Below are 21,870 nucleotides of genomic sequence, written 5' to 3'. Positions count from 1 at the left end.
TGCAAGTCCTGGTTTATTTGTTTTGGCTAAACCTTTTACTTGCTGCGGTACAATAACAATAAAAGTAAATTTGGGGGAGTTCCTGCCGTATTACATTTTTGCTGACCCTCAGCTCTTTCAAATCATGTGGATTTTTAAAAGGCTGTTTGCGTTTTGGATTTGACCATTAAGATTCTGATGTTTTTTGTTGTGGGGTTGTTTGTTTTTTTTCTGTTGCAAACCTACTAAATCAATCTGTGTCTCTACACAACAGTCTTGCATTTCCTACGTTTCCAGGACCTGGACTCGGCTGATCCGGGGTGGCCGCCGCGGAATCCTGTGGCAGACCTGGGGGTAACTGGAGAGTAACGTGTCGCGCTTCCCATTCTGATGTCGGGCGAAATGCAAAAGATAAACACAAGTGGCAAAGCATGGTCAGGTGGATCAATAAACCACAGGATGTTTGGGATTCTGGAGCAGTAAGAAACGCATGACTGTGGGTGGGAGGCATTGGAAGGGTTGGTGTTCACAGTCATCAGCACCCCGGGACTGTTTGTGTGCCTGAACACAGGTACAAAACTGAGCAGTGGAGAAACGCCAGCACAAAGCCTCAAACGGAATTAGCGAGGCCGCAGAAAAGTGGACACGGGAAGAGAAAGAAATGGGACCCCAGCACATCCTTAAATTACTCACATGAAGTGAGATGTCTGACCTTGCTGAGGCTTTGCCCTTTGCTGTATGGGATGAATGACGTAAAAAGGCTCAACCTGAAATATTGCATTCTTTCCCTATGCTCTGTTCCTAGATTAACTCTTACTGATGTTCTAACTTTAAACACATATCTCTAGAGAAAGAATGTTGTGATTCAGTTTTGCATTGGCCAAATTCATGTTCTGACTGTAGATGAAGGTGCCAGGCATCCAATTTGTGACTCATTAAATCAAGTGGTGCCAATACTCAGGTTCAGTACCTGAAAACATTGTGTTTCTTGAAAGTTACTGGCACTTTCAAGGAGGGAAAAAACACACTAGGATGTTCTTTGTGCGAGGTGACGAATTCTTGGGAGCGTTCACGCTTGCCAGTCTTTGCAGGTACTGCGGGTGCTGGGGGTAGTGGGTAGCAGCTCAAAGGAGAGGCTCTGGAATTCTGTGACTTGCTGTAAGTTTTAAGATAAGGTAAATTTAGAGTAAAACAGCAGGTGTTCCTTCATTCAGCTGGGATTCAGAATGACATTGATGCAATTGCAAAAAGGCCAGAAGCTGTTGGAGTGTTGCCTGTGATGTGGCTGATACATGGCAGCTGAACTGGCAAGACCTTATGAGGAATTTTATCACCAAGAACTCTTTACTGAAACCAAAACTTACCAGAACAAAAATCTTCAAGTCATTTTAAGCAGATTCCTGGTTAACCTGCTTAGTAGCTTGTGAATTGATGTGATTGTATGAACCGGATGTTAGATTGGGTTCATATCTCATGGCTGGAAGTCATGAGCGGTGAAAGCTGAACCCACGGTGCATGACCACATCACCTGCTGTTCCACAACTCTCTGGCCTTTGTTCACAGCAGACTCAGATTCATGTCTTAAGGTGTGGTGACTCAGATTCACGTCTTAAGGCGCAGTGCTTCCAGCTGCCTGGGATCTGGGTGCTGCTTCATGCTGTGCTTGGTGTGGGCAGGAACTCTCACCCTTGTCCTCTGAGCAAGCGTCTCGTCCTGGCAGTGGGCCAGGAAGGGAGACAGAGTGTTCCCTGGTCACTCCTCTCCTGACAGCCCTCTGGTTGCTCAGATCGTGGATTTGTTGGTAGGTTCTCCGAGGGTCTGCCTGTCAGGGTCTTGCGCTGCAGTCACGGACAGCACGGTCCCCTCTGCCACAGGCACGTCCCATCCCTTCCACACTCCCTCCTCAGCAGGGTGCTCCTTCGCTTTCCTACTGTTTCGCTTTGGCTCCTCTGCAGTAGTCAGGCCAGGGGTTGCCTCTGGTTGGGGCAGCGGCTAAAACAAACGCAGCCCTTGGCACAGCCGCCTGCCCGTGGTGAGCAGTGGCCAGCTGGCACCTGCACTGTCAGCAGGGCTGCGCTCCCGGGCAGCACCGCGGGCTCACTCAGCTGTGGAAACCCCAGCTGATGGGCACCAGTGGGCAGCAGACCGTGTTCCATCCGCTACAGCCGTGCGACTGGTCCCAGCTGGGGTGCTCAGCCCGTGGTCTGCGTGGCCACAGGCCCAAAGCCCCGGTCCCCTGGCTCCTCCAGAGCGTGTGCAGCCGCGTCGCTGCCTCGTGGCACCCAGAGCGCGGCAGCTCAGAACCGCGCGTGTGCTCCCGCGGGTGCTGCGCGTCGCTGTCCCTCCGCAGCCTGGTGCGGTGGCACCGGTGCGATGCGTGGGCTGAAAGCAGAAATTTCAGAGAACAATGGTTTCACATATCTCACCGTTCCTTGTTCACAAAGAAATTAGTTCTAAGAAAAGTTAGATTAGTGTTGTTAGTTTTTCACTTTATTTGCCAAATGTTCTGTGAAAAGAGATAATCAGGTTTTATTTGTGTGTGTTTTGTTGGGTTTTTAAAATTTTTTTTGTCCATCTTTTCCTTGCTACTTATCTCTTCCAACCAAGGAGATCCACAGTAGTTTACTATAGTGCTTTTCATACCACCTTACTTTGTTGACTATTTTGTTTATTGGATTTCTTATTTAAAATCTGTTTTCCTCTTTAATTTCCTCTTCTTTAGCAGGGCTGCATGAAGGTAAGGTGAGTCCCAAAGCTATTCTATCCTAAGTTCTGGTATTTTATATATATAAAACTCCAGGGCTGATGGCAATGATACCTGGGATTATTTATGGGTTTTCATAAAAAAGAAAGAAGAAAATACAGAATTGCATGGCTTCGCTCTTCCTTCCCCTTTTCCCAACCCCCTCCCCACAGAGGAGTTTAATTTTAAATGATAAATGTGGAAATTAGAGACCGTCGAGAAAATCCAATTTGGTGAGGAGTTTTAAAAATCCCATAATAAACGCAGAGTGAAATGTATGATTTAATGCGGGGCGCCAATGGCTGCTATTATGTGCTATTAGCAAATCGGGGTTGAGAGTGAATCTTTATCACTTGGTGAGTGCGGCTCGGCCTGCCTTTGCTGCTGCTATTGATTTGTAGCCGCTTGTCATAATGACATCGGGAAGCAATGAATGGAAGATGTGCTTTTGATAGGATTGAAGGGGTGCAAAGGGGGGAGAAAAAATTCAGCAAGTTTTCTATCTCTTCTGCCTGATTAGATTTTTTTCTTCTTTTAAGAGCTTTCACATTCCAATAAAAATGCTAAATCAGCTCTGAAGCAGAATTGTTAGGGAGTAAATAGCTGGTCACATTTAAAAGAGGAAAAGATCTGACTTTACAGCTCTGACTTTACAGCAGTGCATGAATCTGAAGAACATTTCTGGCTCCACATGGGCACAGCAGTAGGTGGTGCGAGGCCGGAGCCGCCGCAGCGCCGGTGCCGATGTGTGCGCCGGGCTCGCGGTGCCGATGCCGGTGTGTGCGCCGGGCTTGAGGTGTCGCTGTGTGGACCGGGCTCATCCCTGCATACGGGGATCACATCTCTGGGGTGTCGGTATTTAAGGGGAGAGGATGTTTCCTGACCTTAGAACCAGAAGTGCCTGAAACAAAAAACCCAGACCTTGCCATATTGCAGCAAATAATCAAGGTCTCCTTTGCATCTGGGAAAGGAAGATTTTTGCCACTTTAATTCTAGGCATTTTTCATTGGCAACCTAACCCAAGGTTTCATAGGAGGGAGTGTAGTTGCTGCAGTGTTTGCAGAATGCAGCGTGCTGTGTTGGGGGTTTTCTGGAAGATGGGCTCTTAGGAAACAAGAACAGGCTTTACCACCCAGCACAGGGTGAATGTGAGCAAACCACGTGTGCCCAGGAGTGTGTCTGAGAACAAGTGTGCTCGTGGTGTCCCCATCAATCTGCGTTTCTGATCAGCACATTCAGGCCATTTTAATTCCCAGCCTCTCAACCATTCTGCCCTCCCTGGGAAGGGGGGACCTGTGTGTGTCCTGAGGAGCAGAGCTCCACTTCGAGTTCCTTCTTATGGGAGTCCATACACATCTGGTCTCATTGCTGTTATTGTTGTTATTATTATTACTATTATGTGTGTCTGCTGTTCTGAAGAGCTGTAGGCTGAGTGAGGTTGTGACTCTGGCATTCAGGTCATCCCTTTTGGCCTGACCAGCCTCAGCTACTGTTATTTATGGAAACTTTCCCGGTGCAGCCGAAGGAACCTGATTTCCAAGGCTCACTGTCAAGAGTATGAAATGGCAGATTAGAAATCAATGCAGAGAGTCCAAGTGCCTACTTCATCATTCAGGAGAAAGAAATACAGTATTTCTGGTCTGAGCCTTGCACTCATTAAAATCACATCCTTTAAAAACCCCTTTAAATTAAAGCAATGATCCGTGGGGATGGCGGGAATGTTGCACAGAGGGAGTTCTCCCAGCGGAAAGGCTGGAGCAGCATGCAGGTCTGGTGTGGTGGGACCGTCCCCCCCACCGGGTGCTCTGGGTGCTCCGGGTGTGCGCAGTGCCTGTGCTCAGGAAAGTTTGCTGTCTGATGGAACTGTAACACAGCAATGGGGGAACCTGAAGATACGTGGATAAGGGAAGAGCGAGACAGAGCCATGGTGAGAGGTGCAGGCTGTGCGTGCTAGTGGCCTCTGAGAGGAGATCAGTGTCCCGGGGGTCTCCTGGCCAGTGCAGGGGACAGGGGGGCTGAGGGCACCGGGACGGAGCAGAGGTGAGAGACCGCAGCAGCAGTGTCCACCAGTGGCATGGGATGGTGCCGAGGCAGCAACAGGACCAGAAAGACTCTGTCTGGGATGGAGACAGGCATTGCCAGGCTGCAGGAAGGCAGAGGAGCGAGCACAGACCCAGCACCGCTGAGCACAGACACGGGCTGTCACCAGCCCTGGCAGCAGAGCCACTTGGCAGCGCAACCAGGGCTCCAGCACCACGGTGAAATGGGGCCCGAGAGCCCCTGGCAGCAGCCAGAGCCCCTGGGCTGTGAGCACCCTCAGCATGTCCCGCTGCTCACAGCGACCGCTGAGAGGTCAGTGAGGATTTAGGAAGGGTAACCTTGAGAGCAGGTCTGTACACTCTTCACTTCTAAAACCAGAAAAAAAGCCCTGCATGGCCCGTCCGGTCCCGTGTTCTGTCTCCAGCAGCAGCAGGAGAGGAACCATGGGGGACGGTGCTTGGATCCAGCCATGTCCCCACGTTCTCCCCGCAAGCTCAGCCGTTGCATTCGGGACGCAGGACAGTGCATCCCTGCTGGGCCCTCACACTTGCTGCGTTCCTGGCACTAGTGTCTGCTGGCTAGTCATTCATCCTCCCTTCTGAGATGATGAATTTGTGTTATTTTCCTTATTTATAATTTCTTCCACCTTTCCTTGGATTTTTAAAACACACTAAAGAATCCAGGCCCCTGTGTACTTCCATTAAGTGGCTGATAAATACTCCAATTTTACTGGAGTTCTTTGCTCTTCCCTAAACCCTTTTGTGATAGATCCAGGTCATGAAGGAAGCATATGACAAAGCTCAGAGTAGGATCCAAGCCTTGTGACCTCTAGCAGATGGACAAGACGGTCTTTAAAGGCAATGTGCTGTTTGCTTCATTATGTGGTGCAGGAGGAAGATATTTTATTGCATGTTGGTAAAGCCAGGCCAGACGTCATTGTGCTGCAGTCTGCTTTCTCTGTTCTCAGATGTAAACCTGTGCTCAACGTCACGAGCTGCTGTCCTGCTGGAGATAGCTACGTACTCACCACAGAGATTCAGTGCAAAATCTTGATGCGTCTTATGCTGCTTTTTGGCTGCAGACCAGATGAGATTACCACCTGACCTGTTGTTGTTCAGGAGCATCTGTTGACCACGAATGACAAAGGGTCGGACTTATTAGGACTTATTAGAACAGAGTATTTCTATAGGCATGAACAAAACTGTGGGATGCTTGGCTGGATGGGAAGTGCTATTTGGGTCCAGTCTTTCATGGTGTTTGGTAATAAGATAACAACCTGATTCTCTGCATTTATTTATGAAAGTAAATGGAGGCTAGGAATCAACTTTGGAAAGCTTTTGGTGCTAATGCGATATTGCTACTAGAGTGGTTGCTTGTGTGATACTTCTAAAAAGATGAATCAGCAGAAGTACAAAAGGCAGCATGCCAAACCGTTTTCTGTCTTGTTTGGTTGGCTCTTAGGTGCAAATTTTATGATAGCAGTAGAGGAGGCTGATACGACAACAGCTTTCAAACATGAAGAAGCTGCTGCCAAGGGGAAGGGAATAATCTGTCTTCTATGTTTAAGAATTAATGGCTTAAATAGCAACTCGATTAGATCAGCAGCGCAGAACCTGAAGTCCCTGGACACCCGGGGTTCTTTTGAAAGCTCTCTGGTCCATCTGTCTGTCTGTGTTAGCAGACGTGTGCGTTCTCCAGTTAAATGTAACTGTTCATGTTTTGAACAGTTTCATAGGTAGATTTTGGTTGTCATCTTCAGGAACACAGCTGAATGTGTACTGACACGAGCGACCCCATCTGAGGAGACCTGCCCTGGGCAGGGAGTTGGACCAGATGACCTCTGGATGTCCTGTCGGCCCTCAATCTTTCTGTGATTTTGCATTACGTGTTTTCTGAGAGCTCAGAGACACCTTTTGTGCGGAGGCAGGGAGAAGCCAACTTTGTCCCTGCTCGTGGCAGGGCTTGGACTAGATGACCTTTGAAGGTCCCTTCCAACCCAAACCCTTCTGTGATTTGTATGTTTGGCCCCAAGGGTACTGGGGTTAAGTGGCCCACGGTGTGACCTTGAGCAGCCTGATGCAAGTGGCACTAACTTCTGATGGCTCCTTAGATCCCTGTAAGCTGAGACGTAGTAATTGTGCTGACCCCTTGCTTTGTTCTGGGACAAGGGCAAGGTGGTACAAGCCAAGCTTGACCTTGCATGTTGGACTACATGTAAAATACACCAAGGCTTAAGACACAAGACACTAGTGAAACCTGGGCATCTTTAAGTTTATAGAATTATTTGGGGTAGTAAAGGGCATTTTGGGAGTTCAATTATTTCTGTAACAGGCATTGATATAATTCCAGTTCCAAATAAGAGATTAAAATGAATATGTTGTGGGGAGAAACGGACACATGGAACTTCTTTTCTGGCAGCAAGGTGGGGAGGAGAAGGAGAATTGTTGCAGCACCATCTGTGGTCCTTGACCTGCACGCCCGATGGTGTTCCTGTCCCCGCGGGTCCCAGAGGAAAATGCGCTGTAAGAACATGAGGGCAGCAAGGGTTTAGGTGTTTCCTCTCACCGTACATTTGCCTTACCCCTCGTGTTCCTTTGCTCTTGTATTTCATGAGTCTGGCATAAACCTGGACATAGAAACCATTGAAATGGCGGTGGCAAGGTGAGCAGCAGCTTCCCAAACCATAGCAGCATTTTGGTAAGACTGTCGAGAGAATGAAAGTGTGCATCACCTGAACCAGTGTGCCCTTCTTTATAAGCTTTTGTTTGGTTTTAAAGGGAGGAGGGGGGAGCGGACTTTAGCAGTAGCTTCTAAAATTGTCTCTCTTCTTTCAGTAAGTACAGGTGATGTATCTTTGATGGCTCCTAAAAGCATATTGATCATTGTCAATTTGGAAGCTTTTATATAATAACACTGTGTTTGTTGTAGATGACAAGTTCAGGGATGTTTATTGAGTTACTGTCTGTTGGAAAAGGGTCTTACAGGTTCTCTGCTGTGCGGGGGCCCAAAGCTCAGTCCCACTGCACGTGAACCCCCATCCCAGCACGGCCGGGGCTCTGCTGCCGAACGCGAGTGCGCAGCTCTGCACGGGGCTCCCAGCCCTCCGCGGGGACGAGAATCTCCGACAGCAGAAACTGAGGAAAATAATCAATTGGGATAAATCAGGAGTTGTCTTAATCATGATCTTTTGAACGAGATGCGGAAGAAAACCTCTGCAGGCAGTTACAAGGTAGCCTGTCCACTGCCAAACGTTCTTTCTAATTCATTCAAACAAACAAACCAAAACAAAACCAACAGAAAACAAAAACCAACCAACCAACCAAAACAAAAAACCCAAAACAAAACACACACACGCACACAACTATCTTACACAATCAAGCACCAGTGCGTTTGCAGCAATGCCACCAAGGAATAATCAGGTGTTGTGGAAATTATTGTCTTGCAGTTGTACAGTTTTCAGGTTAGCTCATTTCTGTCCTGGCAATGTAAACATTTAGATATTCATGGTGTTTGCTGTAGACCCCTTCTTCGGACACTGAGGGTGCGGTTTCTGGAGCTGTTTGAACTGGGAGAACTGACCATACTAAAGGGCGAGTTCCACTCGTGCCGTGTTCCCAGTGCTGAGACGGCTCCTGCCCCTCATGCTGGCTCTGGAGCTCCGGCAGCTGGACCAGAGGTGTCCGGGTGAGACCTGATGGGGGGCGATGCTGCCACGGGGGGGGTGGCAGCACATCCTCTAGTCCCTGGAGTTGTACATGCACGTCAGATCAAACCCCGATAAAACATCTGACATCTGCTGAAGGGACCAGGACCTCGGTACTCACTGCTCTGGGGTACAGGGATGCCGGGTGGACTCTCAGCTATTTTTGGTGATGAAGGATTGTGGCGTTGAACTGCCAGGCAGCGCAGCAGCCATACATCACGTCAGCAAGCGCTTGCTCCACGTGGCTGTGGGAGGCGACGATTCCGTGGGACACAAGCCAGCACTCGTGAGCATCCCCTGGCTGTGCGTCTGTCCAGGCGGCCAGGAGGGACGCGTCAGCAGCAGCCTCACTCGCAGGCTGCCGGCATGACAAATGTTCCTTAAAGGAGTCCATTAAAGTAAATTAAACCCATCTTAATGTAAGTAGGGGACATATATAACAAAATATACGAAGCACGTGTGTATTTGCTGTATTTAAAACCTGAATTTGTGAGAATGGCACAGCATCTACTTTGTATAAGGTACATTCAGAGCTGCTCAGTGGGAGACACTGTGCCCGGAGACGATTTGTTCTCTTCTGAAATATGTTCACGTTCTGAGTTAGGTACGTAAGATCCAGGACGACAGAGCACTTGTTTTCACGGAGGTGTGATCCAGCTTTGGAGCAGGCACGGCATGCTGCTCGAGGCTAGGCAGCTTTTCCAGTCCTGACGCCAGGTGAGGAGCTGTTTACTGTGGCACAGCCAGGCTGTTCACCCACGGCGGATTAAATGTACAGATAATTGTCATTCTGCAGCATTCTCTCTGAAGGTTCACACAACTGCCCTGACATTCCTGTCTCTTCCTGGTACCTTCAGGAGGCAGCTGGGTGGATGCAGCTCCACACTGTCCTGGCTCTGAAGAGCTGCTGCTGTGGAGCCGCATCCATCCGTGTGACAGACACATGGTGGGGCAAGGCAAGTGTCTCACAGGTATGACAGCAGATGTGAGAAGTCATCCAAGTCAGGTCCTGAAGCGACAGGCTGTGCACACCTTGTTCCCCGTGCAGGAGCCCCGCAGCTGGGACGCAATCTGTCCTGGAATGGCAAAAGCAAAGCCTGTCTCTGTTGGAAAAGAGGCAATCTCCTGAAGGAGGTCTGCTTGGTGGGACTGCCTGTGCACCAGCACGGCTTCAGAAGCAGAAATCATCCAGCTGGAGCTGGGCAGCACATTCTCTGTCTGTCAGCAAGGTTGTAACACTTTGTTTATTGAGACAGTGTAAGGCCCTTCTCAAACACTTAGGAAAGGGATTCAGAGTGCAAAATGTTACTAGCAGGTCTGTGGGGTAAGGGGATAAACAGGGTGAGAATGTTCTCCATGTCCTGAAAAAGAAGGTGAGGTGGATGCCTTGGGGGTTGGGGACCTGGTAACTTCGCAGCAATTCCAGTGAGGTTTCATGTGGGGAGGTGGCGGGGAGGAGACGTCACAACCCAAGCATGAGTGATCTGCCCATCACTCTGGTGTAACTCCATCCATGCCTCGGGAGCAGGGAAAGCTGCAGCCCTGTCCCCAGTGACATCGCTACAGCAGACAAGGGGAACTGAGGAACGAGATGGGCCCTGGGTTTCAGCATTAGAAACAGGTGTCAGTGGAGTCGTGTGAGAGGGGCAGGCAGGAAAGGGAGAAGAGGAGCTTCAGGTCCAGCAGTGCTTACTTTTCAAGCAATACAAAACCCACTGAAACGCCTGGGTGGAAGGAAGAGAGTCGGTCATGGAGCGGGGAATCTGGAGCTAAGAGTGCTGACAGTGCCTGGAGACAGGGGATAAAGACCTAAGGAGCAAAGGACCAAAGAGGGAATGCAGACTTGAAAGTATATCAAGTCCTGGGTCAGTGAGTTATGTCACATATTGAGGTGTCCTGATGGCCCAGTGGGGCTGACCAAGAAGGAAATGAGCACAGTACTGAAGTCTTCAGCAAGAGATGAGAAAAGATCCAGAACAGACCATTGTGTCCTGCAAACAGCTTGTCTGTGAAATGGGGAAAGATCCTTGCTACCAGTAGCCTTAAAGATGTTGCAGTGTCTTCCCTGATTTTAGGACTGCAGGGAAGGAGAGTGATAGAATAATACTTGGTAAAATCACTTGCGTAAATAAACCTGTTTGAGGGGTAAAAATGTCATGTGTGCTGGTATGGAGACTGATGAGAGCTGGACTGCAAGAAAAGAACAGTGAAGCTCAGCAGATCTGGTCTTGGTTTGGGCATCGTGCTGCAGGACTCTGGCAGCGCTCAGTCCTTAGTGGGACTGGTGACCAGCGTGGGGGAGCGTGTGTGGCTGGTTCTGTGCTCCTAGGGAGCAACCGCCCTTTGCTGGAGATGGTCCTGAAGATAATGGGCTCTGGGCTCTTGAGAGAGGGACCATTCAAACAATTCGTCTAGAACTAATGGGGTTTGTGCCTTTGATTGGACTGTGCTTTTCTATAAACATTCTGTGTCAGCCTAAAAGTCTGGTGAGATCTGAATTGTAATAATTTCCACACAAGACAACAAAGGTTGCTATTTAAACCGAAATTTAGTCTGATATACCCTTCCTGGCAAATAAGCTTGAATAATTACTGCATTTTAACAGTAAAAAAAGTATCTGTCTTAATTACATTTCAGATGATTAAAATCTACCACCTTGTCTAACTGCAGAAAGAACAGCTGGCAAAATGAGGTTTCTCTCTACATCCTAAATGGAATCTGTCTTCACCAACTCCAGTTATCTCTTAGCCTGCTTATTCCTGTGTTAATTAAAGATGGCCCTTCACAGGGAGTTAATTGAGGCAAGGAGGGAGGCAGTGGCTCCGCTCACGCTCCCGTGTCCCCTCCGTCCCCCACAGACACCGCACTGGGTTGATGCCTGGAGGAGACGGTCTCTGCGGGATGGCTGGGCAGGGACTGGCGCTGGCTGGGGAGGGACTGGTGCTGGCTGGGCAGGGACTGGTGCTGGCTGGGGAGGGACTGGTCCTGGCTGGGCAGGGACTGGCGCTGGCTGGGGTCCTGCAGGTGGATTGCAAAGAGCATGAATTCTAGAGTATAGAGTCACTTCCACTTGGAAGCTTCAGCCAGCCCACCAAACCTGAAAGTGTGGGACAGCTGTCGGGATCAGCTGTGACATGACCAAAGGTGTCAGCTCGTCCTACATTAGAAATTATTTCTAGGCCTTGGGCTGGCTTCACAAAAATAAAAAACAATCTGGAGAAACTTTCATCTCCTCTAGTAATAAAACAGCAATCACCCCCCAAATTACTCTAACTTCTGTATTCTGTGGAAAAATGAGACCTGTCCTTTTCACAAAAGAAAAACCGCACACTTTTATTGTCAGCCGCCGTCTCCCCAGTGCCTGCAAACACGAAGGTGTTCCTGTCCTCATGGGCTGTGATCTGTTTGTTCCTCAGCCTCTGCAAATCTCAGCTGTCCTTTGTAAATGTGCCAGGTCTGTGATGGAGTGAGCTGCTTTCCTCCAAACCTGGCCAGGCCGGAGCCCTCGAGTCCGTCCGGAGGATTGCTCAGAACAGGGAAGCTGGTAGCTGGACTGTCCAGGGCTTTTCTTTTTTGGGGGGAAGGAGAGGGCTTTGCAGAGAGAGGAATTTCAGTCTGAATCACAGACTATAATTTTGTTCGAAATCTAAGAGCAGACACAGTGAAAAACTGAAGAGGGAAGTGTCTTGAACTCTAAAAATTCCTGAACTTCCTATAATAGATCTCTGTTTAAAATAATGTGAAAAATTAAGTCTCTCTAAGGCATTGAATCATGTGCGTTCCCATGAGTGCTCAGCATGTGTCTGCACTCCACATATCCCACCAGAGACTGTCCCTCCTACGTTGGCTCTGGGCTGTCGTTGCAGCAGGAGCCTCGGCGGGTCCTGCAGCATCTCAGCTCTGGAGTTTCATAGCTGGCTTGGTGATTTTATAAAACATTTGTGTTCTCCATACTTTATTAGTCACTGACAGACTCATTGTTTATAACATATTTCTCAGCAAGCTGTTTGCGACTCATCGCCCTGCTTGCTTTATAGTCTATAAATATTTAATTCTTTAATAAACTGCTTATATGTAATATCAAATGACTGATGTACTTCTTTCCACTCTTCAGCAGTGCTACTATTTGCAAAACAATTCTTTTGGCTTTTTGAATAGCAATATGTTCCATAAATGCTTGAATTTCCTTTTTCTAAATAGCAGTTTCTTCAGGGTATTTGGTAAACTGACAGGCAGAGCAACGGTTCCTGCACTGTTGCAAGAGCTGCCCCTTCCTAAAGCCTCCACGGGGAGATTCGCTTCCAGCTGGTCACAGACTTGTAATCAGGGAATGTTTGGGACATGAAGGTAACACCCCCCACCCGTGCATGTCAGGAGGCGGCAGCAGCCGGTGCAGCTGGCAGCCCCGCAGAGCAGGTCGGTGTTTGCAGAGCAGGGTGCCGGCCCTTTGGGGAATGGCAGAGGGAGCATCGCCACCCCTCGCTGCATCGCCACCTCCTCTGCCTCCTGCGGATCTGCTGCACGAATGGCAGCTCCGTGCTCGTTGTTCCACCCATGGTCTCCTTCCTGCTCCTCCTCCGTGGGAGCACTCGCAGAAACAGTGACTCTGACTTGGCTTTTTGTCCTGAGCTGCTGGACTCTATCTTCCCAGGGGTTGTCTGGAGCACCAACAGACTGCTGGTGCTCTTCTGGTGGTTCTCAGCTTCTCCTGCCCTTGGCCTCCTCCTGTCCTGGTGTTGGATGCTCTTTTGCACAGCGTTGGATGCTCTCCTGCATGGTGCTGCATGCTCTCCAGTCCTGGTGCTGGATGCTCTCCTGTGCGGTGTTGCTGCTCTCCTGCTCGGGCGGAGGGGAGACTGCCTGGCTGTGCTGTGCGGTTGGATTGTCCTCAGTGTGAGCAGGGGCAGGGGACAGTGTGACTGCACCCCCAGCTCTTCACCTCCACACCTCACATCCCACCTGAAGGCAGATCCGTGTTAAGGCTCCTGCCTCATTAATCCCTTCACCTCCCTGATGAACGGGGCTCTCAGCGAGCAAGGGCTCTGTTCAGGCTGAGGTCTCTGCTGTGCTGCCAGGGCAAACCAGGCTGGAAGGATTCAGGACCTGCAGCAATGACCAGGGCATAGAGTCACTTGGTGTTTCTTTTGGTTGTTCCACAGTTGCAGGCTCCATGCGTTCTTTGGCAGGCAGCCTCTGTACTGAGCTGCCTTGAAGCTGGAGACCAGAAAGATGGGGCAGGGTCAGGCAGCACCTTCTGGGCCAGCAGTGTCGCGGTTCTGGGGTCAAGAAGCGATCAGCTGGGGTGGACAAGGTGGAAGTGATCTGCTCAGCTCACTCCAGCTCATCGTGGCTGCTCGGCTCCTTACCGTAGACCGGCTTTGGGCTGCTCGCATGGGTCCAGGTTGATTTTAGCACCCAAAGTCCTTTTCATTGGGATGGCAATATGTCTTAGGCATGCCTTTGAAAGGGCTGTGTGGTCATGGACAGGACATTCACTCCTAACTTCCGAGTTAGGTTGGTGATTGGGTTAACCCTTGTGTCCTGAATTGTTGCATGCTGTTGGAAACTGCAAGCAGAGAGAGCCTGGCTTTGAGATTATTGCCCAGAGGCAGCACTGGTGTCCTGGTTTTGATTAGAACGGGCAGGCTGTTGCCTTCTGCTCAATCTCAGGTGCGTTTGCAGAGTGTGTGTGTGACAGGGTTGCAGGGGGCACGGGGGCGGACGGCAGCTGCACGGGCCTGTAGCTGGGCCTGCGTGGGGCAGCAGCGTCCATCTGCTGTGGTCACCGCAGCCCCTGCACGCTGGTCCCGAGGCAGGCAGAGACCAGAGCACGTTCCTGTCTGGGGCTCCCAGTGCTCCCTCTAGACAGGGCCTGCTGAGGACACCTGGTCACTGTCTGCTTAGAGCCTCCCTTGGTCAGGTTCTGGTGCCACCTCTGTGCCTGTGTACTTGTCACGTCCAGTGATACCATTCTAAGAAAAGTGGATGCCAGAGGACCTGCCCAGCTCCTGGTCTCTGTCCCTGGCTGGCACGGTGGCCAGGCGCTGTCGGCTCCGGGCCCAGCGGCAGCGCAGCCCCATGTCCTGCTGACCCCGTGGGGACGTGGCCAGGCCCCGGGTGCTGTGTTGGGCTCTGTCCCTCGGGAAGCGCCTGTGTCCGAGACCACCTCCCGGCTGCCACGGACCCTCCTTTGGTCTGCGGCATTGACACGTCTCCCTCTGGTCCCTCTCATCCTGCCCCCTCCCACCACCTGGAGATTTCCAGGTGGAAACTGGGCACCATGTCGCAGCCAGCCCCCGCGCTCGGCCTCGGGCAGCGAGCGTGCCTGCTGCCCTGGTGCAAGCGTGAGCGGTGATAAATCAGTAAATCAGGCGGTGGGCTGTGCTATTCCCTAATGAGCCTGTTTGTCCCAAGCACAATGCAAAAGACCCTCTTCTCCTTGGCGATAACCTTTCTGCATGTTAACATTATGCATGTATTCATGTGACTTCCTCTGCCTCACCACCACCTCTTCAACTCATTTAAATAAAAATAATTTATGTGGACATTCCTTCAGTCAGGATTCCCCCCCCCCCAATAATATTTCATTGGTGCTGTGCACCCAAATGGGGTCGTTATGCTTTTGCATATCATTAGGGCTTTATAAAGAACAACAGCGACATCTGCATGTGCTGCAGCGCTACAGAGATGGGGGGAAAAACAAGGAAAACAAACCCCAAATGAGCTCCAAGCTCGTCTGACTCTGTCTTTCCTCAGTGCCTTCGCCACCACCATGGACACAAGTAATTGTACAGTGTAATCACATCACGGCTCATCTGAATATTCATAACCAAGACAAAGACTTGGAGGAGAAGAAAAGTGGGGGAGGGAAAGGAGGAGAATTTAAATATAAAACAGCATTTCATTTTGAAGCAAAGTTCCGCATTCAGCTCAAGAGATTGTCTCGATACCGTTTCTGTCTGTCTGCCCTTCGGAAGCGGTGGGCAGTGGTAGCACCGCGCGCAGCCCCCTCCGCCGAGAAAAAAAATGAAGCACAACAACAAACAGCGACAGAACTGCCCCCAGCGAAAAGTGATATTTGAAGAGTCGCCAACGGTGGGTAACCAGCTGCTGTTTTTCCAGGAAAGAAACAGTCTATTGAGGGAGCTTTATAAAGACCCCAATTAATATGTTGTGCATGTCTAAGATCTACAAAGAGCCCACTGTGTTCCTCCCCCTGCAACCACCACCTTCTCTTCCTGATCAGTGCCAGTGGAGAAGGATCTGAGCTACCAAATAATTGATTAATCACTCCAGCGGTGACAACACCCCTCTCCAAAATAAAGAGAGAAGAAAAACAAACACAAAAAGAGGCAACTGTTCACTAATTAGTGTGTAAGTTACCGCTGGTTCCATCCTTCTTTGTACCTTCAAAAAGGAAAAGAAAAAAGAGTAGAGAAATATAATCCCCATCTTAGTGTATATGTTGTCTTCATTTCTTTTGTATTATTCTCATATCCTTTACTAGTGTTAACCCAGCGGTGTGGTGGCTGTCGAAGCTGTGGCTGGCTCTGCCAGTTCGTTCCCCAAAGAGCTCCTATTTCCATTCCACTGGAGCTTATATTCCTTTAAATGTCTAGCGCAGCATCATTTCCCCCTCTCTAATACATCACTCTGCTGGAATTAGAAGAATCCAAGGTTATATCCAACTTCAAAGGTTTCCAAGTCATCGTGATTTTAGTGAAAGTAGAAGACAGATGATGGAACAAGTCCCTGGTTTGAAGATAGGCATCGCAGGGACCTTCCTCCCTCTCTCGCGCTCCCTCTCCCCCCAACTTTGTACCTCTCCAGCTCTGAATGTCCCGCGCTAGCGCGGTTTAATGATATGCAAATGAAATATGCATAAAACCATTCTACTGTATGATGATTAAACACTGGAGACATTAACAGCCGGCGCTTCGCTGTTTGACTATAATAATCTTTCCCGAGCATCCACTTTGATTGCGGAGTTATGGAAACCCAGAGCAGTTGGCAGAGAGAGAGTACAAGAGAGAAGGACGGGGAGATGCAGGGACGCATCACCCATCTCTGCATTTATCCCACTCCAGGAGACATTTCCCCCCCTTTGTATTGCGTTCCTACTGCTGTCTTTTGTAATCCATCCGTGCGGTTGCACCAGGGCGATTAACGGGGAAAAAAACCTCTTTTCTCTTAATGTTTCAAAGCTCATTAGCCAAACGATTATTCCTCATTAACAGCGAAAGCTCATTCATTAAAAGAAAAAATATGCCCAAAAGATGCCAGCGCTGTTAATCCTGAGCCCTGTAGCTGGGCTGTAAATCCCATGCTAATATTTTCCATACAGAAGGAAAGCACGCCAATCCACACCAAAAAAAAAAAAAAAAACAACACAAGAAAAAGAAAACATTTTGTATGTTTTGTAAAATCCGCAAGAGAGGCAATTAATATTCCCATTGTACGACTTTATTTTTTGTGTCTCCCTTTTGTTTCCAGTGCCCGTCGCTGGCTGAGCGCCCGGTGCCCACAGCACACTGCAGGATCCTCGGCAGCGCAGACCGTGAGTAGCCGCTGTCCCTTGACGCCCCGGCCCCGCGCTCGCTGCCCTCCGAGAGCCACCTGGGCGGCACGAGGAGCACCTTCCAAACCTCTGTCTTCAAGTTTGTGCATGTCTGTGTGGCATCCCTCCTCCTCCTTCACTCCCATAGTGGATCTTGTGAAGGGCTTCAGATCGGCCCCATTCATCTCCCTGGTGATAGCAGTGAATGTAGATAAATCTCTGCCTGCCTGCTTGCTGCTGGAGTATGATTTTTATTTTGTCTTCTGTGTATACCTAGGTCAAAAAGTGGGATGTATACTGACGTTGGGTGAGTGTGTATGTCTGTGTCTTTCTCACTGTGTCTTTCTCTCTCACCCAAGCACACAAACATGCATCTCCCTGCATGTGTGTATACGACACGCGTGCACACACACAGACATCCCCATGCAGACGTGTGTGTGCACAGCGGCACACGCACAGCTCCGTCATACACCCCACGCTCACACACCTAATCTGCAGTGATCTGAGGCTTTTTTGTGCGTGTGTGCATGTGTGTCCATGCACGCTGCTCTGTGTGCGATGTGCATACACAGGATCTCTCGCTACAGCGATAAACATTCCCTCTCCTCCCAGCAGAGGCTGTATGCAGCTGTGATCCTGCCCTATAAGAGCGGTATTCCTTCCTTCCCTCCTTCGCCGTGCTGTTCCGAGACCTTCACGCTCCCTTCTCGGAGTCTCTCCCGAGCCGCAAAATTGGCACCTTTCCCTGGAGTTGTCCGAATGGCAAATGGCACCGTCTGCAGTTCGCATTCTTGCAGCTTCTTATGGCATTTTCATGTCGGCTGCTCCCTTTTGTTTGTTGTTGACTGGGCTGGGTGTGGTTGGTTTTGGTTTTTTTTGGAGTTAATTGTAAACGAACCTGAATGGCAAACACGCCAACAGCTTGCGGGGGAAAAAGAAAAGGCAAAAAAAAAAAAAGCCGCACGCAAACGCCTTCTGCTGCGACAGATGCCCGTGTTGCCCCTGGCATGGAGAACGGGCACAAGGGGTTTGCTGTTGAGGTTTTTTCTGTTGCCGTTTTTATTGTTCTTATTTCCCTTTGCCCTTTATTTTTAAAGACTCCAAGATGCCGGCCTCGGCTCGGAACGGAGCGGTGTCATGGCGGAGACGACGGCCTTTGTCTCGCAGGGTGTGAAAGCATCCGTTGTGCTGGCTCCACTGCGGCAGAATGACGTTTGAAGGGGGGAAAAAGTGCAAAAAGTCCGAGTTGCATGGCGCTGGCAGGGGAGCCCACGGCGTCTGTCCGAGGAAGGGCTGGCGGCGGAGCCCGCTCTGTAATCCTGGCACTGCTGCGGTGCTGCCGGCCGTGTGCTCCTGGCTCTGGATAATCTCCCTGGGCTCTCCCGCGCTGTCTGGCCCGCGCTCAGGGCCCCCGTAACATATACCCGCTGCCGCGCGCAGAGCCGTGGCGTTGCCACTGAATGGATGGCACCGTGCCAGCTCCGCTGCCATCCGCCCTTGCAGCTCTTTCCTCCCTCCTCCCTCCTGCTCTCCCCTCCTCCTCCTCCTCCCGTCGACTTGACGTTAATTAACACACGGGTTAATTGATTTTAAAAGCTGAAGAATTACAGTTAACTTTTCCCACAGGGTAGGGACGCCAGCCGCCTGGCACAGCTCTGCGCTCACTGGTGCAGGGGGGCAGGGACGAGCCTGCAGCCCAGCCAGCACCGACGGGGACGGACAGACGGACAGCTGCCTGTTGGAGTGTGGCTGGGGGCGGCTGGCACTCCCACCTCATCCTCCCCACATGTCACAGCTATATTTTGCTATAAACAATCACAGCATCCCCCTCCCCTAGCCTCTCCCTCCATCCTTCAGGAAGACAAGCTCTGTCCAAGTTCAGGCAGGGGAGCTGTTCACCCCACATGGAGCTGTTCACCCCAGAGGGAGCTGTCACCCCAAATAGAGCTGTTCCCCCAAAGGAAGCTGCTCCCCACAAAAGGCTCATGGCAGCACAGAGGGACCAGCTCCTGGGGGTCCCGCACCCCAGGCCCCCACCCCAGCACCCGCGGGGTTGCTGTCTGTCACCGCCCTGCGCTCCGGGGCTCCTGTTCGGATCCTTAATTGGCTCAGATACGTCGCTTGGGGTGAAGCATCTCAATCAGGGGAAAGTTAGTTCCTTGTAATTATGAGACAAATAACGCGTGTGAGGGCTTTGTTGTTTTGCTTTCGCTCTTCTCGCCCCAGTCTCTGCGGCAGGTGGGGGTGAGTGACGGTGTGGCTGGGAGGAGACGCGACATCGCTGGGAACTTGCTGCTTTCACCTTCTCCTGCTTTCATTTTATTTCATTTTGTTTTTTAAAAGCATGAAGCAAGTGAAGCGACGAGAGGAATCCATTATGCAAATCAGGTCACATTTGCATAATGTCTCATGACTGGAATATGCAAATGAGTTGTATAATTTATGAGTGCCAGTGTCTGTCTAAAAGTGTTTCCCAGAATTTACAAAAAGTGAGACGCGGGGAGGGCAGCTGGGCTGGCTGCCCTGCCAGGAGGGCTCTGCGCTTTCTTTTCAAAGTCTTCCTGGAGATCAGCAGCTCAAAAGCTCCTTAATGAGAAACAATCCCCCTTCCCACCCTGTCCCCTTGGTTTATTTTGCGTTTCTCCCTCTGCCAAGCCCCTACCTGCTCCCTCCGAACTTCTCCAGCAGCGTTGGGCTGGTCTGGGTGCGGGAGCCCTAAGCAGAGCTCAGCCCGAGCCCTCGGTCCCTGGGCACACCAGAGGCTGCGCTCGGAGCTTCAGCAGCCACGGGGATTCCTGCTGATCTGCAACTGATCTGCAACACGCCACGGCCAACTTGTGCTCGAGTGAGAGACCTGCGCTCGACCTTCAAGGAGCCGCAAGGTCCCCGACCCTGCAGGGCTGGCAGTGCCACCGGAGACGCCTGGGAACTCCTGCACGGAGCCGGCAGCCTTCAGCTTCAGCACCAAGAAGGCCTCTGGAAGATATGGAATCAAGACTTTACCTTTTTTTCCCTCTCCTCTGTGTGTTTGGAGATCAGGCGCCGCAGGAGAACGCAGGTAGGCTGTTTGTACGGGGACACTGCTGCTCTGAACTGCCTGCACAGGGCGAGGGTGAGTGATACCCGGACCAGCACATGGGAAGCTGTGGCGTGGTGGTGCCTGCGGTGTGGCCGTGGTGTGTGATTGTGACAGTGCCCGTGGCAATGCCTGTGGTGTGGCCGTGGTGTGCGATCATGGTGGTGCCAGTGGCAATGCCTGTGGTGTGGTGCGGTGTGCGATCACAGCCTGCCCGCTCTGGGCAGTGTCCAGTGAGGAGCAGCAAGGTGGGTGAGCTCGGGGGTCAGGGTAGCTCTGTCAGCCTTCCTGAGCTCTGGGAGGTTCCTGAAAGGGCTTTTGGGCAAGAAAATGTCATTTGGTTTTACTGAGAATATGCATTTCAGTTGTAAAAACTGTATGTGTTTCTCTGTAGTTTCAAAACAAGTTTTTGTTTTTACTGTCTGAACTGATGAATCTCTCACTTGCAATCAGTTTCAAAACAACATGAGTCTTTGTGTGTTACTGAACATCTCCAGTGCAAAGCACTGAATTATAAACTCTGCCTGTACGCGTGTCTGTGGGAGTCCTGGTGTGTGAATACAAAAGGACCCTCTGCACAAGGTGCAAGGAAGGCAAAACCAGCACATCTTCTGTCTTGACAAGTGAGAGGCAGCAGTACATCCAGAGCCCAAAGCTTTTGCTTCTGACTGCTTGGTTTGGTGCCTTGACCTGCAGTGCCTATACCTGCGGCTGCAGGTGTAGCTGGGGTGTCACTGACGGTGGGTGTTCTGGGGACCGGCAGGTGTTCTGGGAACCAGCGGGTGTTCTGGGGACCGGTGGGTGTTCTGGAGGCCAGCGGGTGTTCTGGAGACTGGCGGATGTTCTGGGGAGCAGCAGTGCCAGGCCCTTCTAGCTACAGGTTGCTCTTAGGCATTTTTATAAAACTGCCAAAACTTGTGAACATTCTCTTTTGCTTTTGGTGCTGCACTGAGAGCTGGTGAATGTCCTGAGCTCTGTATTTAGGGATGAAACAGCTTCTTTGGGGAGGGACAATGAAAGCTTATCTGGCATATGCACTGAAACTTCCGTGTCCACCAGACAAGATTTTCTGGTCTTTGTAGGTCAAGTAACAAGGGCAATAGCATGGGGAATCCCTCACACAGTGTCACTCATTCACTACCTGTGTTTATTGAGGCGGTGGGTGTGCCAGCTGAGCAGCGCGCAGCCCCCAGACCCTGCTGCTTCCCCAGCATTCTCCTGCAGGTCCCTCCTCCAGACCTCCCCAGCCATTCTCTGCACTTCTCGCTTTCCGTCCCACGATGGAGGTAAGTGTCTGAAACACTCATCCAGGAAATTTGTGAGCTCAGGCTTCTCCGCACAGGGCAGAGCACAGGTTAGCCATGTACCTACTGACATCGCCTGGTGTAATTTACACCAAGGAGAGTTCCCACACCCAATGTAGAGTCCTTGGTTTAAAGAATCATGTCACCTCTGCCACCTTAAATTCCTCAAGTCACAGCGCTGGCTTAAGCAGTGGGATACAGTAACAGGCAACCAGCAGCACTCCAGTCCCTCCTCACACCTCCTGGCAAGGCGTGCGGCAGCGGGCAGCGTGCCGGGCTGGGACAGGTGCTCTGATGTTCCTCTCCTGCCAGTGTGCGCTGCTGATGCCCATGCCGTGACCCATGTTCTGAGCTGCCAGCTTTGTCCCCCTTTCTCGCTCAGCTTTGCACAGCAGGGCATGGTGCAGGGGTCCGAGTGCTGCTTTCTGAGCCAGCCCACAAGGGCACCAGGCTGCCAGCACTGGCCAT

General features: G+C 50.8%; 1 long non-coding RNA gene across 3 annotated transcripts in view; it reads left to right on the top strand.

Annotated features, from left to right (window-relative positions):
- The window catches only part of LOC135575306 (uncharacterized), a 49,180-nt gene that overhangs the window by 4,784 nt on the left and 22,526 nt on the right, over positions 1-21,870 (top strand). For 2 of the 3 annotated variants that reach the window (XR_010465802.1, XR_010465800.1), the window contains exon 2: positions 277-20,080. This is a non-coding gene — a long non-coding RNA (uncharacterized LOC135575306). Of the gene's footprint in view, positions 1-276; positions 20,081-21,180; positions 21,385-21,870 lie in introns of all 3 variants that reach the window. The other variant, XR_010465801.1, reaches the window with a different exon arrangement.

Source organism: Columba livia, chromosome 13 (genome assembly GCF_036013475.1).
Source record: "Columba livia isolate bColLiv1 breed racing homer chromosome 13, bColLiv1.pat.W.v2, whole genome shotgun sequence".
Lineage (NCBI taxonomy): Eukaryota > Metazoa > Chordata > Aves > Columbiformes > Columbidae > Columba > Columba livia.
Note: the sequence above shows the minus strand (reverse complement) of the source record. Positions and strands in the feature narration are given on the sequence as shown.